General features: G+C 52.4%; 1 long non-coding RNA gene across 2 annotated transcripts; it reads right to left on the bottom strand.

Annotated features, from left to right (window-relative positions):
* Window positions 1-14424: 14424 nt before the first annotated feature.
* LOC139037807 (uncharacterized) lies at window positions 14425-19095 on the bottom strand. 2 transcript variants are annotated; one of them, XR_011490722.1, is made up of 3 exons: window positions 19017-19095; window positions 16405-17826; window positions 14425-15552 (listed from the first exon to the last, which is right to left on the bottom strand). It is a non-coding gene; the product is annotated as an uncharacterized lncRNA (long non-coding RNA). The 2 variants fall into 2 exon arrangements; XR_011490721.1 differs by lacking the exon at window positions 14425-15552 and having other exon boundaries at window positions 16144-17826.
* Between the last annotated feature and the right edge of the window lie 221 nt (window positions 19096-19316).

Genomic DNA, 19316 nt, shown 5'->3' on the forward strand with positions numbered 1-19316 from the left:
TTTACAGGATTAGGGGAACTTCAAACCTGGAAGCTACCTGTCTAGGCTTGAAGCAGTCCAACTAAACTACTACTGCTGGAAGTTGGAGTATCCTTACTGAAGGACTTCTGTAAAGGGTTCCAGTGACAACATTTCTATTCTTTATGTTCTGCCGGCTGAAGGTTCCTGGTTCCAGGATCATCTTGGAAATGTTGGGGGGAGGGGTTCCCATTTTGCACATGCACAGTAATCTGAAAAAATAAGGTTTTAAGGAAGCAAAACCAGTTTAAGCTGGCCAGTGTTTTACACACTGTTTTGCCACCTCTAATTGTCAAGAACCTGGAGTTAGTTGTCATTATAACCTTCCATTTTATAGATGAGGAAACTGAGGCTGAGAGGGGGCAGTCTCTAGCCCAAGGCTGCACAGTGGTAGAAACAGTATTTGTCTTAAGGGTCAGGCCTCTTAACCAAGAGGTTTATAGGGTTTGGGTGACCCCCAGGAATAACTAGGAAAGTAGTGAAAGAGTGGAAAGGTAAGACAATTACTTCCTCCTGCAGGGCCTGTTTTTGAAGACTCACATGAGAAATTGCTCACATCTCATTACCAAGAAAACTTCATTTTTTTTCCCCTAAGCAAGTGGTAGTTTCTCAGCTTATGGACCCCAAGAGTCAAATAAGGCTCACATTTCTCTCTTTGCGTGGCTGCCAGGAAACTTTGATCCAGACACGCGGCCTACTGCTCAAAACCATATGAGACCTTACCCCACCATTCCATCATCCTGTGTTCTCATCTAGGTCTTTCCTACAATGGCATTGCGGTATATATTTGTAAGTCGCTTCTAAGCCTTTTTTGAAGTGAGGCTATATATATTTGCCTGCAATGCAGAAGACCTGGGTTCGATCCCTGGGTCAGGAAAATCCTCTGGAGAAGGGAATGGCTACCCACTCCAGTATTCTTGTCCTTAGAATTCCATGAATGGAGAAGCCTGACAGGCCACAGTCCTTGGGGTCGTAAAGAGTCAGACACGACTGAGCAACTAACACTTAGCACTTTATAAGTGTCTTTAAAAAAGGACTTTCCAGCATCCACTATGAACCAGGCATTTTACACAAGTTCTCATTTTAGCTTTGGCAATGGGTTCATTCTCACTTTATAGATGATGAAACTGGGGGTCAGAGGGGATATGGGAGTTGCCCAAGGGCACGCAGTAAGAGGCAAAACCAGGCTTTGCAGGCCTCCTCTTGCCACGACGCAGGGGATGCAAAGACCAGGGAGTGTGGTCCCTCCCCAGGCTTTGACATCCCCGCTCCAGTCTGGCAGGAAGATGTCACAGAAAGAGCACTCAATCGTGAGTCAGCAGACATGTGACCTTCCTCTCTCTAAGCCTTGGTTTCACTGTTGGGCTGTGCTCCAAGGCCCCATGAGGCTCTGACCTGACCTCACTCCCTTTCTGCCAGTTTTATTGATGCATCTGCCAGCATCCGAGCCTGGCTGCACCTCTGAGTCACAGCCGCCACTCCCTGAGGCAGGTACGCTCCCTGGGGAGTAGTGTCACCTAGTTCCCAGAGTTTCCTGGTGCCACAGACAGGAGGAGGGAACAACTGCGGTGCTGACGGGGCTGTGACACCCACCTCCCACACCAGCTGCCTGTGTACTTTGTGATCCTGGGTCCCCAAGGCAGGCAGGCAGCACCTTCCTGGTAAGACAGGGCCTCCTGGGACGGGGACAAAGGAGGGGTGAGGGTGGCCAGGGGCTTCGATCTGGGTAGGACTCGGCCCCTTCCTGAATTTGAGGGTTCTAAGAAGGTCTGAGCTCCAAGCAGGCAGGTGGTGGCATAGAGACGGAGGAAGGAGGGGCACTGGAGATGGGGGGCAGGGGGGCAGAGAGGGACTGCTCAAGAGAAAGGGACCTCATTTACTCAGCACCTCCTCAGAGTGCCACCTTCCACCAGCGGCTGCACACTGACAGTCCACCGATCAAATTCGGGCCACAAACATAGTAGCTTTGACCCACCCTGTGTTCTTAAAAAACTTGGATTCATTTCTAACACTGACAAATAGAGACGACCTACATAAAATCAGGATTTAGGGGTCTCTTGAGAAGTAGGGCTACATTGGGAAGTCCCCTTTACATTGTCAGCCTGGTCCCTGTGGGCATCCAAGTGTCTGATCCCCTCCGAGAGCCAAAGATACCTTCTGGGTAACTGTTGTTGTTGTTCAGTCGCTAAGTCATGTCCAACTTCTTAGCGATCCCACAGACTTCCCTGCTCATCACTATTCCTGGAGTTTGCTCAAATTCATGTCCATTGAGTCACTGATGCCATCCGCTGCTGCCCCCTTCTCCTTTTGCCTTCAGTCTTTCCCGGCATCAGGGTAAGTGTTATTATCCACTTCTTACAGATGAGAAAACAGTGCCTAAAGACATCCATCTCAGCAAGGCTCACAACAGGTTAGCACTGGAGACAGGATTTCACCCCACCTCTCCATCCCCCAGGGCCCTACTGCTCCACACTCTCTCCCACCCACAGAGGCTGGAACAGACAGCCCCTGCAGACTCCCTTTCCAGTGGATCACTTTAAAGTTCTCTGTGTTCCTCTTGTTCAATGAATGGCCTCTTACATCCTTCCCAGCTTTCATGTTGGGTGTGGCAAATTGAAAGTGGTCTCCCTGGGGTTGGCACCAGGAAGCCAACTAATCACCATGAGTGCTCAGGCTTTGTGCTGGGAACTTGAAGCACACCATCTCATTTAACCCTCAGAGCTTTGCAGAAGGTAGGCTCTACTATTATGCCCATTTAACAGATTAGGAAACTGAGGCTCAGGGCTGCCCTGGTGGTCCAGTGTCTAACACTCCTTGATCCCAAAGTGGAGGGGCCAGGATTCAACCCCTGGTCAGGGAACTGATCCCACATGCACAACTAAAGATCCTACATGCCGTAACAAAGATTGAAGATCCTGCATGCTGCAATTAATACCCAGTGCAACCAAATAAGTAAATAAATATTTAAAAATAGAAACTGAGGCTCTTCCATCACTCTCTGTGGTCCAGCCCCTCTGGCTTCTTTTTAGCTCTTTGGTGATATCCTGCACCCTTCCTACCTCAGGGCCTTTGCCCATGCCTTTCACCCTACCCCATGCAAACCTTCATCATCCTTCAGGTCATCCCTGATTCTCTAAAGAAAGTATGGTTCCCCCGTTATTGCCTCTGAGAGCTCCTGGCACACTTCATAGTATAAATGATGACAATAACACAAGCTAAGACTTACTGAGCACTTTCCACGAGCCAGACTCTGTTCTAAGCACTTTAATTACATTACTGGAATCCTCTCACAATCCTCTGGGGTGCTTATGATTATTACCCTCATTTTACTGATGAGGCCATCGAGGCACAGAGAGGTTGAGTAACTTGCCTGAGGTCACAGACCTAGTGTCGACATTTTTACCTTAGGTTGTATGATTGATTGACATCTTCAGGGATTATCTCCTGGGGAACCTGTTCTTGATTACTAAATATCCTTTAAATGAGTGAACACACTGGGATCATGGCTCCAAATTTCATGTCCATAACCATGAAGGTATATGACTGTCACTTTCTGTCCCTGGCACTGTTTCACCACTGCAGCGGTCCCCAGCTCCCATCTGAATCCAGGGTAGCGCTGAGTTCCAAATACTCTCCCACCTCTGCCCGCACTGTCCCAGGGAGAAAAAGAGGCCAGTGTGGTTCAGGACCATGGACAGCACCACCTCCCGGCTTATACCCGCTCCCCTCCAGGGCTGGGGCTGTGTGTGAATTGGCCTCTGGGAAATTCCCAAGGAGACCCCGCCCCCAGCCCCCTTCCTCACTGCCCTCCCCCGCGCCAGTTTACTGCCAATGACATTCAGATAAATGGCTGCTGTCAGCCAGGCCGGTCCCACGGAAAGGCGTGTCGGGTGATGTATGACACCATCTTCTAAAACCACAGGACTCACTGCTCAGGAGCTCTGAGGGGGGCCGCTCCCTACCCCCGTCCGCCTCCGACCCTGAGCTACACCTGGGGTTTTTGGGTCTCCCTCCTTTCCAGCCCTGGGGATGAGTCCGCCGTCAGACACAATTACTAGGATCTTTAATCACACGCTGTTAAGACTCTGGCCCACTCTCCTACTCTCTGGGCTGCCGTGGTGGTTGTTTGGTTGATAAGTTGTGTCTGACTCTTTGCGACCTCATGGACTGTAGTCCGCCAGGCTCTGTCCATAGGATTTCCTGGAGTAGGTTGCCCTTTCCCTCTCCCGGGGATCCTCCAGACTCAGCGATCGAACCATGTCTCCTGCGTCTCCTGCACTGCAGGCGGATTTACCGCTGAGCCTCCAGGGTAGCCCCTCACTCTCTCTGGGCTGCTATGTGACCCCAAACCTAACCTTCATTCCTGTCTGCACTATGTATGCCCTCCTGGATTATCCAGGGGCTCGGGGCGCTGTGTGGGTGATGGTCATCAGGTTCTGAGCTTCTGGGTTCCAAGAGAGGACACCCAGCTCAGACCAGCCACACCACCAACAAGACAGCTAATCCCACCCTGGTTTATGATCCCTTGACATGACTCGGATGATGTGGAGAGAACAGGGCACGTAATAAAGCTGCTGCCCCTGGGGACCCTTGCCCCTTGCCTTTGAGAAAGACGGAGGTAAGAAGCCACCCTGGCCTCACATGTTGGGGGGGGGGGGTACCAAACTGTCCTCTCCTGCCCTTGGCCTTCTGCCAGCTGTCAGCTTAGGCTCCAGGTCTGTCATCTTTAAAGTGGGATTAGCAAGAATAATAACTAACACACAGTACTGTTCAACTGTTTTCTAAGCCATAAAACCCCTGCCATAATATTTAAAAGTAGGAGCCAAAGTATTCAGCTGCATATAGTTCAAAGTCATGTGTGATGTTAACCAGATGACTGGAGCCAAACAACAGAGATGTATTTTCTCATGGAGAAATAAAAATACAGCCTCTCTTGGAGGCTGGAAGTCCAAGATCAAGGTGTTGGCAGGTTTGATTTCTCGGAGCCTCTCCCCTTGGTTTGTGGACAGCCTTCTTCTCCTCCCTGGGTCTCCAGGTGACTTCCCCGCTGTGCGTGTCTGTGTCCTGACAACTTGTGATAAGGACACCAGTCACCCTGGGGTGGGTGTGACCCAGATGACCTCACTTTACCTAAGCTCCCTATGTCAAGGGCCCATCTCCAAATGCACTCACATTCTGAGGAACTGGGGGTTTGGACTTGAACATACAAATTTAAGGGGAGACACAATTCAGCCCATAGCAGTGCCCCATCCATATCCCCTCACTCTCACCACCTGCGTGCATCTTAGTCCTCTTTTTTTTTTTTTTTTTTCGGCCACATCATGTGGCATGTGGGACTTTCCCAACCAAGGATCGAACCTGTGCCCCCTGCAGTGGAAGTGCAGAGTCTTAACCACTGGACCACCAGGGAAGTCCCTCAGTCCTCTCCTTAAGCCCATTCACAGGTCTCTGTGAAGCAGGTACTATGCTGAGCCCCTTCTTACCAAAGGGAAAATGAGACTCAGAGAAGTTGAGTTACTTCCCTGAAAACGCAGAGCTAGGTTCTCAACCAGTACTGTGTCTATCGTGCTGTAAGGCTGTGACCTCTGTCCCAGCCGCACAGAGGGGCAGGTGCCCAGGGTCCCCGTGATGCTCGCCGGGGCTATGACAACTCCCCACCCAGGGCCCCCCCGTACAGCTGGGACCCGTTATCTGTTTTGCGCACGGCCTGTGCCCGTCAGGGTAATGGACTGTGCTTGTCCTAGCGGAGGTGGCCTCTGCCAGGGATGATGTATGAGGCGCTATTGTTTGATATGAATGCATTAGGCGACATTCCCGATAAAGACTTTACCAGCAGAGCCTCACTCGCTGGCAGCAGCCCCCGAGGAGGGAGAGGGCGGAAGCAGAAACCTGAGTCCCCATCAAGCGGGACTCGGGGGACCAGCCACCTTCAGGGAGGCAGGGACCCGGTCACTCTTGCTTTCAAACTTCTGGGTCCTGAGCCACACGTCTCACCCCCTTCAAGCAGCAGTCTAGACCATGGGTCTCACACTTCAGAAAGCATCAGAGTTGGCTTGGGAGCAGGCTGAAAATGCAGAGTCCTGGGTCCCGACTCAGATCCATTGAAACAGAGCCTCCAGTGAGGAAGCCCAGTGAGGAAGCCCAGTGAGGCCTAGGATTCCCGCTTTGCAAAGCAGTTCCCTCGGCGACTCTACTAGCGCCAGTGTCTGTGTGTATGCGCTCGGTCCCTCAGTCGGTTCCGACTCTTTGAGACCTCATGCGCTGTAGCCCACCAGGCTCCCCTGTCCATAGGATTTCCCAGGCAAGAACACTGGAGTGGGTTGCTGTTTCCTCCCGCAGGGGATCTTCCCCACCCAGGGATCAAACCTGCATCTCCTGCTTGGCAGGCGGATTCTTTACCACTGTGCCACCTGGGGGCCAGAGCCCAGATGTGGTCCAAATATGGTGGGATGAAGGGAATGGGGTTTAAAGTCAGAAAGCCCTGGATCTGAATCTGGGCTCCTCTGAGAAGCAGCAGGGAAATCTTGGGCAGGTCACTCAGGCTCTCAGTTGTGAGCCCCCTCGTCAAATAAGCTTCAGTTTCCCAATCTGTAACATGGGCACAGCAGCAATACCTCCTGTGTCTGCGCCCACCCCCAGGGCCCAAGGGGACAAGACCCACCTGTGCTCTGTCCACATACTCATGGATCCCAGGGCCTGGCAACACAGACCCTCTACACCTTTCTGGGGTCAGTGGGTGGTGGTGGGGCTTCCTGAGGATACCACTCTTATGTCCAGACTGATGCTCCAGGGCATTCCGGGCCCACTACAAGGAACGGGGAGCCCTCTGGGGGCTAGAAGGTCCTTCAAAGCCTGGACTCCATGACTCCTTTATTTTGAGTGGGGCTGGGGCAGGGAGGGGCATTGGCCGTTTGCACATTCAGGATGAATGGAATCCAGGTGCTGCCCCAGAGGATGCTTACCAGGGGGAGAGGGGTCCTCCCCTGGGATGGCACCCCTGGGGACAATCTGGAGGGTCTCCACAGAGACAACATGATTCCATGAGCTAGGAAGCCCAAGGAGACAGAGGTCAGAGGAGTTGGCAGGATGCAGATTATGTGTATCCCCTCCCTGGAGAGGACAATGCAGGAAACGTAAGAAATACTGGTTTGAACCCTGGGTCAGGAAGATCCCCTGGCATAGAAAATGGCCACCCACTCCAGTATTCTTGCCTGGAGAATCCCATGGACAGAGGAGCCTGGTGGGCTACAGTCCATGCAGTAGCAAAGAGTCGGGAACCACTGAGCTACTAACACACACTTCCTGGAGAGAGAAATGGCAGGGTCTGGGGAGGGTCTCACTTGAGATGGTCTGATCATTGCATTTATGGAAAGAAGACCCTGCAGGCTGAGGGGTGGCGCCCTGTCCCAAGCACTGAGGGATCATGGGAGAACTTTGGGCAGGTGATGAGCAGGGTCAGCTCTGAGCATAGAAAGACCCCTCTGAGGCCCAGGGGGAATGACCTCATGTTTGAGTCTGATGTGGAAGCTGGTGAGAGGATCTAGGAAAACAGAATTCAGGATGGGAAGGTACAAGGAGAATGCCCCAGAGAAGGAGGCAGGCTTTAGGATTTGAAGCAAGAGTGGCTTCAGCCATACAGGGCGGGGAGGCAGGGGGTGTCCCATGTCAAAGTCAAGTCTCTCCAAGCCTGTTTTTCATTCATTCAGTAAACATGGATTGAGCCCCTTCTCTGTGTCAGGCTGTATTGGGTGCTAGGAGTATAAGGGTTATTTTCATGTGTCAACTTGCCTGGGACTGAGGGTGCCCAGACATTTTGGTTAAACCTCATTCTGTGCATCTGTGAAGGTGTTTCTGGATGAGATGAACATTTGAATCGTGGTCTGAGGACAGCACACTGCCCTCCCCAATGTCTGTGCCCCAACCAATCCACTGAGGGCCCAAACAGAACAAAACACTGAGTAAGAAAGAATTCTCTCTCTCCCCACCGACTGTCTTTGAGCTGGGACATCCATCATCTCCTGCCTTCCAACCCGGACTCGGACTGGAACTTACCCCATTGGCTCCCCTCGGCCTCCAACTTACTGACCACAGGTCTTGGGACTTGCAGCCTCCATAACTGCATTAGTCAATATTGTCTATCAGGACTTCCCTAGTGGTCCAGTGGCTAAGACTTTGTGTCCCAGTGCTGGAGGCCTGGGTTCGATCCCTGGTCAGGGAACGAGGTCCGGCATGCTGCAACTAAGATCCGGCACAGCCAAACAAACAAATGCTCCTTTTTTTTCTTTTTTTGAGTTTCCATACTAAAAAGGAAAACATCCCCCTCCCCTGCCAAATAACAATAACCCTGCAAATACATGAGCATCTACTTTGGAGACGAGAACGCAGAGGATCAGAAAGGTTAAGAAACATGCCTAGGCCCTCCCTGGTGGCTGAGTGGTTAAGAATCTGCCTGCCATTTCAGGAGACACAGGTTAGATCCCTGATCCAGGAAGATCTCACACCATGTGGAGCCACTAGGTCCGTGGGCCACAGCTACTGACCCTGTGTTCTAGAGCCCTGCTCCACAACAAGAAAAGCCACCGCAATGAGAAGCCCACACACCAGAAGCAGAAAGTAGCCCCTGATTTCTGCAACTAAAGGAAAGCCCATGCAGCAATGAAGAACCAGCACAGCCAAAGACAAATAAATAATATTATTTTTTAAAAAAGAAAAGAAGCCTGCCTTAGACTCACCCAGCTAGAGCCTACATGTGGGGGCCAGGACTCCCCTAGGCCTGATTCTTGGGGACAGGCTTTTTCCTTGTCAAGTTTTCCCCAAACCATTGTTCTTCCAACCGTCTCAGAGCTCCCCCTCCTCTGCACATCAGGGTCATCAGTCAGGATGACCAGCCCCACCTGACTCTGCATGTTGAGAACCTACCCATCTTTCAGTCAGTAGTCATTTAGCAAACAAATATAGGCTCAATCGTGTGCCTGGCATTGAGCTGGAAGCTGGGGTTCATCATGAACCAGACAGACATGGTCCCCATGCTCCGGGAGCAAATTCCCAAATGCCACCCTCTGGAAACCTACCTCCTTAATCTCTTAGGATGCCAAGCACAGTCTGCTGCCAAGTTCAGCTGTTCCACGGCTGTGCCTCACTGGAGAGGAACATAGGGTCAGGGGTGGTGTCCCACTCACATAGGGTCCCCAGTGCAAGGCCTGGCATGTAGTAGGTGCTCACAAATTGGCCTGTGAAATTCAATGAATGAGTAGGTGGGTGAGAGGCTGTGAGCCTGAAAGTGCTGGTCCTGTATACAGTAGGTGCTTAAGACTGAATGATGACGATCACCATGCTGATGGGGTCAGGAGGGGGAGAGGAGGTTCTGGTTCCTGTGCTTTGATCTTGGGTTTCAAGGAGAGACTGCCTCCCCCCAACATTCACACACACACACACGCTGACGTTCATGTACACACATGTGCTTATGCCCTTACACACTCACACCCATGCACATGCAACACGCTTTCTCCATCAGGTGCAGGGTGAGACAATGAAGATGAGGAAGAGTCGAAGTACGAGGTTTGGGTCCCGGTTTAGATGCCTCTTAACTGTCACCTCAGTCTCTCAGTTTCTTCTGTAAAGTGGTGATGATACAAACACTTAGAAGGCCAGAGTCAAAGTTAGGAAAAGTGGAGTCACCTAACTTATGTCAGGTCTGGTCCACGGTGGCCCCTGGCTCCCCTCCCCTCCTCTGACTGGCTCTGGGACCCCCAAGGCAGGCTGGGGGAGGCAGGGAGGGAGCACGGAGAAGCCTGTGGAGCTGGCTCTGGAGCCTCAGGGGCTCTTGCCTGCGCCCTGCTCCCGAATGCCCCCATAACCACTTGGTCCTGCCTCACTCTCCTTCATCCCCCAGAGGTGTCCCATCCCTCCTCTTTCACCTTTCAAAGTTCTTCCCGTCTATGTCCACATCTCTCTCCCATTTTGGCTGTGCCGTGCGGCATGTGGGACCTTCGGTCCTCCACTAAGGATTGAACCTGTGTCCCCTGCAGTGGAAACTATGGAGTCTTAACCATTGGACTGCCAGGAAGCCCCAGACATCCCCATCTCTTAACACCCCCATTCCACCATCTACAAAGAAAATCCTGGGTCCTGCGTGTCCTGGGCATGAACACATTGCAGCAGAAGCGTCTAAACACGATGATCCTAACCTTGGGGGTCCTGCTAGCGTTCAGGACCTGCTTTTGCCCTGCTGCCCATGCCAAGCCCACCCAGGGTTCGGCAGGAAACAGTCTGCAGCGTGGCGGCTGCAGATGTGATGGTTAGAGCTGATTTATGTTCCGTTTACACGGGCTCCAGATGTCGGGAGCTCCTCTGTGGGTTTATCCAAATGCCAGGGAAGAAGGGGAAGGGCTGGGGGCCGAGGCTGCAGCCCCTTCCCCCCGGCCTGCCTCCTTTCCTAGTCCAGCTCTGAGGACAGTAGTCTAACATGTAGCCCCAGCACGGACCCCTCCTGCTGAGCCCCCAGCCCTGGCCCCCCAAGCTTCTGCCCTACCTTGTGGTCATAGACTCTAAACTTCGTGACACCAGGAGCATCTGGGCCAGCTCCTGGGCCCAGGAAGTACTTGTTAAATGCCTTTAGTAATGACCCTGGGGTTGCAAAGAGTCGGACACGACTGAGCAGCTTCACTACAGCTGTAGTAATGAGCTGACAGTGTGCCAGTGGCTGTAGTGGGAAGAATGGTGTCCCCGCCCGCAAATGTGTTGAAGCCCAAATGCCTAGTACCCGTGAATGTGGCCCTACTTGGAAACTGGGTCTTTGCAAGTGTCATCAAGATAAGATGAGAGCTCTCATCAGTTAAGATGAGAGTTCAGGGACTTCCCTGGTGGTCCGGTAGTTAAGAATCTGCCCGCCGATGCAGGCAACATGGGTTAGATCCCTGGTCTGGGAAGATCCCCTATGCTGTGGGGCAACTAAGCCCGTGAGCCTAAAGCCCAGGCTCTGCAATAAGAGAAGCTACCGCAATGAGAAGCCTGTGCACCGCAATGAAGAGTAGCCCCTGCTCACCGCAACTAGAGAAAGCCCGCATGCAGCAACCAAGACCCAGTGCAGCCGTAAATAAAGAAATAAAATCAGGTGGCTCTAGTGGTAAAGAATCTGCCTGCCAACACTGGAGACACAGGTTTGGTCCCTGGGTCAGGAAGATCCCCTGGAGGAGGGCATGGCAGCCCACTCCAGTAGTCTTGACTGGAGAAGCCCATGGGCGGAGAATACTGAATTAGCATGGGGCCTAAATCCAGTGACAGGTGTCGGAAGTTGTGCTATCAAATGTTTGCCTTTGGTTCCTCTTGCCTTGTCGGTTTTTCTGTCTGTCCCTCCCTTGCTCCACTCTTTCTTACACCCTTTAGGCACTTACTGAGTGTCACTCTTGGCCAAGGAGCTGAAGGCACAGGGACAGAAGTGGCACCTGTGGCCTCTGTCTTGGAGAAGCTCCTTGTCCAGAGCTGAGTGGTGAGGTTGCACACGCTACTGGTCACACAGCCTCAAGAGGACTCTGACGGGGACTCAGGGGGGCTGAGGACACAGATGAGGCACCCAGCCAGCCTGATCTTGGTCTTCTGAGCCCCTCCTGACTTCCAGGGCCATCTCATCTCCCTCCCACCTCCACTGCTCAGACACACACCTGGTCAGACCCCTTGGGTCAACTAAGGTGTCCGAGGAGGGACGTGTACCCACTCCCACGCCCACGCATCTCCCACCCTCCCACTCCCTCTGAGCATTTCTCATTAAAGGCTGCAGATTGCCCGGCCTGTCTCTGGGCTTCGCTCTGAAAGGGCTAAATGATATGCTGACACCTTAATTACGGCCCATTGTCACGGAGCGCTGTGGAAATTGTCTGAGTGATCCCTGGAGAATGGGCGCTAACAGGCCCGTCAGAGCCTTTGATTCCTTGTGGCAGATTGGAAAATGACACGACCGGCGGCCGCTCCAACCGCAGCCTCCGGGTGACACGGTAGGACCACCCCCTCACACAGCTACCTGCGCAGTTGCCACAGCCAAGGGGTCAGGGGTCTCCCTGTGGTCTCATTCCTACAACGCCTCCCCCACTCAGTTCAATCCAATGTCTGACAATGCACGCGTAACCCCGGCCGAGATCCTCACTGCGGCCCAGCCGGGTGAGAACTCTTCTTCCTCTTTATAGATGAGGAAGCGGAGATCCTGAGTGTTGAAGTCACCTGTCCCAGCTCACCTGCTTATGCAGAGCAGAGCAGGCAGCCCAGCTCCCCGCCCAGGTCTCGGCCACTGCGAGATGTTGCCTCTGTAGGGACGGCGGCTCCGGGCCCGGGGAAGTGGTGTTTGCTGAGGTCGCTGGGGCCACGGCAGACAGGGGCCAGGACCCAGGCCCTCAATCCCGCCCCACGACTTTTTCCACCAGGGCAGCCATTTGCCAAGTGTATCCAGGGGAGTGATGTTGACAATAATAATAACAACACAATAACAGCACTGGCCTGTCACCGAGGTTGACAAAGCGCGGGCTCTGGGCCTGGCAGCCCCGGGGGAATTTCAGCTCTACAGTCAGCGGTGCTACCTTCGTGAGCCGGTTCAGGGAAAGGCAGGGAGGCTTCGAGCTCCCTCTTATACCCCTCCTCCTCACCAGGCCACAGTCCACAGAGAGCAGGGGCTGACCCCCTGGGGGAGCAGTGCCTGCAAGTGGAGGCAGGGAAGCTAGGGCCCACGCTAAGCCAGGTCTCTGATCACCCCCACCCTGGGGACACCCATCCCGCTGCCACGGTTTCTGGGGTGAGCAAGCGGCAGGGCTGGGCATCTGATAATCTGGACTAAAATTCTGGCCACTGTGTTGGAATCACAGGGGAGAGGCCTCTTGACATCACTATCCATATCCAGCATGCTCAGTCATGTCTGACTCTGTGCGGCCCCATGGACTGTAGCCCACCAGGCTCCTCTGTCCATGGGATTTTTTCCAGGCAAGAATACCGGAGGGGGGTTGCCATTTCCTCCTCCAGGGGATCTTTCCCACCCAGGGATCGAACCCACATCTACTGCGTCTCCTGCACTGGCAGGCAGGTTTTTTTACCACTGAGCCACCACTAACTGGATCCATTAGCTGGCAAAGGAGCCAGGCACCTCTGTGCAGAAGACACATTCATTTGACCCCTCCAGGACAGGCAGAACTTGAAGCTGGGACCCCACAAATGCGTGCAGGAGCTGACTGATGGTATACCCAGCCTGGGAAGAGGGATGCAGCAGCAGGGGCCAGATGCCCTCACAAGCTCCAGAGCAGGACCAGCCACGGACTCTGACTGTCACCCCATTCTCCTCCCAGAAGAGTGACCTCCAGGTGAGGGCTGGTCTCCCACCCACCCCCACAACACCACTGAGGAGTCACAGAGGTGGGAACGCCATCTGAAAAGCTCAGCTCTGTGCTAAGTGCTTTCTCAAGCTCAGTGCCGGGGGTGGGGGTGGTGGTGTCAGATGTCATACCCATTTCACAGATGGGAAAACTGAGTCTCCAAATCACACATCTTTTCAGCAAAATTGCCAAGTGCCTGCTCTGTGCCAAGGGCTGTTCTGGGCACTGGGGCCACATCGGGGGACAAAACAGACAACCCCAGCCATCTAGGGACTCACAGCCACAAATGGAGCCTGGTTTCTTGTTGCTTCTCATAGCCACCAGGAGACAGGGCCAGGCTGGGAGCAGGCTGAGGGAAAGACGTCATCTGTAAGACTGGGGACTGGATTGTGACCTCAGCAAGTGATTTTGCTTCCTGAAGCCTCAGTGTTCACATCTGCAAAATGGGGGCTGTAATGATACCTTCCTTCCAGGGCAACGTAGTCAAATACCATCAAGTCTGGTTCTTCAACTATATCCCCTGCTGACAGGGATGGGGGTACTGGACAGTCAACTGAGCATCTCCAGGGCCCTTTACACCCCTGGCAAAGGAGGATGTTTCCTGTGAGCCTACTTCCTGCAATCTTGTCATTTCCCATGGTCCCCACCAACTCTGGGAGGCGCCTTGGTTGTCCCCATTTGGCAGATGGGGAGGTTGAAGCTCAGAGACTTACCAGATACCATGGCAGGTAACTGGGAACTGCTATGTTCCTCTCCACCTGGCACCCCTCCCCTCCCACTGTCTCTCAGCACAACCTCCTCTTGACACCCAGGAGGCCACCAGAAAGCTTCAGAGCTGCCAAAATGCCATCACGACACCCAAGCACATTCTCCTTCTCGGCTTCTTTTAAAAAAAAATTTTGGCCACAACACGTAGCTTGCAGGATCTCAGTTCCCCAACCAGGGGTTGAACTCAGGTCATGGCAGTGAAAGCGCCAAGTCCTAACAACTGGACCGCCAGGGAACTCCCTCTCTTCCCCAATGTCTACCCCCTGAGAAATGAAAACATGTGTCCACACCAAGAACTTGTGCGCAAATGCACGAAGTGGCATTATTCATAAAAGACAAAAGGCAGAAACAACTCAGATGTCCATCAGCTGAGGGAGGGACAAACAAAACGTGGTCCATCCAAATGGTGGAATAGTATTCAGCCTTGAAAAAGGAATGAAGCACTGACACGTGCTACAGTGTGGACGAACCTTGAAAACGTGATGCCAAGTGAAGGAAGCCGGTCACAAAGACCATGTGCTATACGATCCCATTTACATGGAACGCCCAGAATAGGCAAATTCATGAGTCAGAAAGAGGAGTGGTTGCCAGGGGCTGTGTGTCTGTGTGTGCGTGTGTGTGCACATATGTGTGTGTCTGTTAACAATCGAGGAGTTTCCTTTTGGGGAAAATGATGAAAATGTTCTAAAATGGTCGTGCTGTTTGCAAAACTCTGTAGAGATACTGCAAACCATCGAATGATACACTTTGAACATAAGATTTATCTCTCATAGAAGCTGTTCCCCCTAAACCCTGGTGAGTGGACCCCTGCCCACAGTCTGTGATTCAGCTCCTGCCCCTGGGCTGGAGGGAGGGCCCAGCTGGGGTACCCTCAGGCCTTCAAACTTACCCCCAAAGCTGGGTAGGGCCACATGGTCCAGCCCAGGAGGTAACACAGCGAACCTCCAGTGGGGATGCTCAGGCCTGTCCCCAAACCCACGCTGCCATTCAATCTTCATTCCACATTCCAGGCTTGGTGCTGGAGCTGGGGGCTTGGTGGAGAGCAAGAAAGTCTCCCTCCCTCCAGGAAGCTGACAGACAGACAGAGTGGGGCTGATGAGCACGCAGAAACGAAAGCCCAGTGTGACGTTGCTACAACCCCGGCAAACACAGACGGAGGGCCCCTCCGCTAGCCTGGCACTGGAACCATCTCCCAAGGAGCGGACATGCAGGCAGAGACGGGAAGAAACCCCAGGGTGGAAAAGCATTCCAGGAAGAGGGAATGGCAGATGAGAAAGCCTAGAGGCTCAAGAGAGTGTGGCAAAGAAAGAGAGGCCTTCCCTGGCAGTCCAGTGGTTAGGTCCCCAGGTTTCCGCTGCAGGGAGCATGGGTTCAATCCCTGGCTGGGGAACTAAGATCCCACATGGTGTGCAGCGTGCTGCCAAAAAAAAAAAAAAGAGAGAGAGAGAGAGCACATGTATTCAGAAGAAGAAAGGGAGGGGTGAGGGGGGAACCCTGGCTCTATGAGGAGGGGGCTGGGAGGGTAGAGATGGAGCAGCCCACAGAGCGGCCCTGAGAAGCCCCCTCCCGGAGGCAGAACGAGCTCCCTACCACATCCCCTGCCCTGTCAGACCTTCCGGGCTAGGGTGCCTGAGACCCCACGGGGGTGGATGTCAGGCCCACACAGCTAGAGTCCCCTAACCCCTCCCCTCTCAACTTCTATGTCCCCGTCCCCAGGCGCCTCTCCCATGCCCTGAGCGTTAATCACAGCAGATGGAAAAGGCAAGACTAAATTTTAGAGACAGCTCCGGGATGTCTTAAGCTGCATTTAAAAGTCCCAAAGTTTCCATGACAGGGGAACCCGTGTTTGGCAGGGTCAATATTTACAGCTCCATCTGAAAAGCTGGGCCTGTTTTTCATGCAGGATTTTAACAGTATAGATCATGCCACGAGTGAGACGCATATAAAGGGTAATGAAACTATGGGTGGCCACAACCCCAGGCCCTGAATTATGGATATGAACCTGTCCCCAACTTCTCATTTTTAATTAAAAAACCCTTTTGGGTAATTCCAAAGAGGTGGCTGTGGTTCAAGAGTCTCCTGCTTGTTCTCTTTAAGCCATGAAATGTCCCTTTGGCTCCTTCCTGTTTCAGGGATCAGAGGACAGGAGACGGGACCATTAGGATTAAGGAGGGGACAGGTCAGGGCTGGTGGGGCACTGAGTCCTGAGTCTCCTCGCTGCCATCTGCTTCTCCCCTGCCCTAACTCAGCCAGACTGGTGACTGCCCACCTGCTACTGGGAGCTTCCCTCTCCATCATCTCTCTTGTTGCTGCTCTTCAGTCGCTCAGGACTGCAGCACACCTGGCTCCCCTGTCCTCCACCATCTCCTGGAGTTTGCTCAAATTCATGTCCACCGAGTCGGTGATGCCATCCAACCATCTCATCTTCTGTTGCCTCCTCCTCATGCCCTCAATCTTTCCCAGCATCAGAGTCTTTTTCAGTGAGTTGGCTCTTCGCATCAGGTGGCCAAGGTATTGGAGCTTCATCTTCATCATCAGTCCTTCCAATGAATATTCAGGGTTGAGTTCATTTAGGATTGACTGGTTTGATCTCCTTGCAGTCCAAGGGACTCTCAAGACTCTTCTCCAACACCACAGTTTGAAAGCATCAATTCTTCAGTGCTCAGCCTGCTTTATGGTCCAACTCTCACATCTGTACATAACTACTGGAAAAACCATAGCTTTGACTAGACGGACCTTTGTTGGCAAAGTGGTATCTCTGCTTTTTAATAAGCTGAGTAGGTTTGTCATAACTTTCTTTCAAGGAACAAGTGTCTTTTAATTTCATGGCTGCAGTCACCATAGGCAGTGATTTTGGAGCCCAAGAAAATAAAAAGTGTCACTGTTTCCACTTTCCCCCCTTCTATTTGCCATGAACTGATGGGACCAAATACCACTATCTTAGTTTTTTGTATGTTGAGTTTCAAGCCAGCCTTTCACTCTCCTCTTTCACCTTCATCAAGAGGCTCTTTAGTTCTTACTCATTTTCTGCCATTAGGGTGGTGTCATCTGCATATCTGAGGTTATTGATATTTCTCCCGGCAATCTTGATTCCAGCTTGTGCTTCATCTAGCCCAGCATTTCGAATGATGTACTCTGCATAGAAGTTCAATAAACAGGGTGACAACATACTTTGTTGTACTCCTTTCTCAATTTTGAACCAGTCCGTTGTTCCATGTCTGGTTCTAACTGTTGCTTCTTGACCTGCATACAGGTTTCTCAGGAGACAGGTAAGGTGGTCTGGTATTCCCATCTCTTTAAGAATTTTCCACAGTTTGTTGTGATCCACACAGTCAAAGGTTATAGCATAGTCAATGAAGCAGAAGTAGATGTTCTTTTGGAATTCTCTTGCTTTCTCTATGAGCCAATGAATGTTGGCAATTTGATCTCTGGTTCCTCTGCCTTTTCTAAACTCAGCTTGTACATCTGGAAGTTCTCAGTTCACATACTGCTGAAGCCTGGCTTGAAGGATTTTGAGCATAATCTTACTAGCATGTGAAATGAGCGCATCTGTTCTGTAGTTTGAACATTCTTTGGCATTGCCCTTCTTTGGGACTGGAATGAACACTGACCTTTTCCAGTCCTGGGGCCACTGCTGAGTTTTCCATCTCTCTTGCTGCCCACAATACCAGTGAGGTTGTGATCAGGATGCCTAGTGGACAAAGAAGAAGCTGAGTCTCAGAGACGGGAAGGGACAGGCCTAAAGTCACACAGCAAGTAGGAGGTAGATCTGGAACTTGGACCCAGGTCCACCTGACTCCAAGTTTCCTGCCTTGGTCACCACCACCAATGATGAAGAGAGACCTGGAGTCTTCATCCAAGCCACTGGAAGGGCCTGGTGAGAGATGGGACTCTCTGGGACCTTGATCAGCACAGACTTGAGATCCAGGAAGACGGGATCTCTGAGCATCTGTTCTTGGTGGGGGGAGGGAGGGAGAGAAGGCCAGGAGATGTGGGTTTAGAGCTGGGAGATGCACATAGCTTGCCCTTGAGGAACACACAACACCTTCCTCTCTGTTTATCTGTAGCTTACTTCCTCCTAGAAGCCTTCCCTCACTTTCTCAGCCATCATCCCTCCTTCCATCTGCCATTCCTCCATTCACCTGCTACCCAGACCCTCATCTGATACTGATCCAGCCTTCCACTCAACTATCTTCTTCTTCATCCATCCATCTATCTATCTACCCATCTACCCTTCCTTCCATCCACTTGTCCTTGCACTGATCTAATCTCCCATCCATTCATCCAGCCATCTATCCATCTACCCACTCATCCATCTTTCTTCATCCATCCCTCCACTCATTCACCCTTCCATCCATCTGGCCAGCTAGCCTTCCACTCATCTAATCTCCCAGCCATCTAATCATCCACTCACCCATCTATCCGTTCTTCCTTCCATCCATCCAGCCAGCCTTCCACTCATCTAATCTTTCCACTCATCTCCTCTCCATCCATTCATTCATTCATCCATCCACCCCCTCACCCATCCTATCCACCCATCTTCCTACCCACCAACCATCCATCCTTTCACCCATCATGAAAAGGAACTGACACATCTCAAGCCATTACTATATGTCATTCAGTATGCCTCCCTCATCTAATTCTAACAGCATCTCTGCCAAGTGAAATCTATCCCCTTCATTGTACAGATGGAGAAACGGAAGCTCTGAGATGTTTAAGTTGCTTTCCTAGAGGGAATGGAAAGCTACTAATACACTTTCAGGCAAGGTAAGAGCACGCTGATGGTGGAGTGTTTAGGCCAGGAAACAGAGACCTTCCAGCTCCTGCCATGTGGGTGGGCTGCCCACTCCCCTCTCCCACCACCACCATGTATGAGCTCACCAGTCTCTTGCCCCTTGCTCCTAGTCCAGGCGGTGGCTGCCAGGGCCATCTCTCATCCCCAGAGTGGGGCAGGGACGGGCAGGCCCCTGAACACAGGGTGTCTATTGTGCCCCCAGGAGCACAGGCTTCTCATTGTCTGCAGGGAGCTGCAGGTGTGCTCCAGGATGCCCCTGAAGCCCAGTGCCTGTCATCTGGCTTGGATTGTCACCATTGTGCGGCCACAGTGGCCCTTTGTCTCTGACAGCCTTCTCTCTCTGCCTCCCAGCCCTCCCCCACTCCACCATGGGGATTTGCACTCAG

Source organism: Odocoileus virginianus, chromosome 12 (assembly GCF_023699985.2).
Source record: "Odocoileus virginianus isolate 20LAN1187 ecotype Illinois chromosome 12, Ovbor_1.2, whole genome shotgun sequence".
NCBI lineage: Eukaryota > Metazoa > Chordata > Mammalia > Artiodactyla > Cervidae > Odocoileus > Odocoileus virginianus.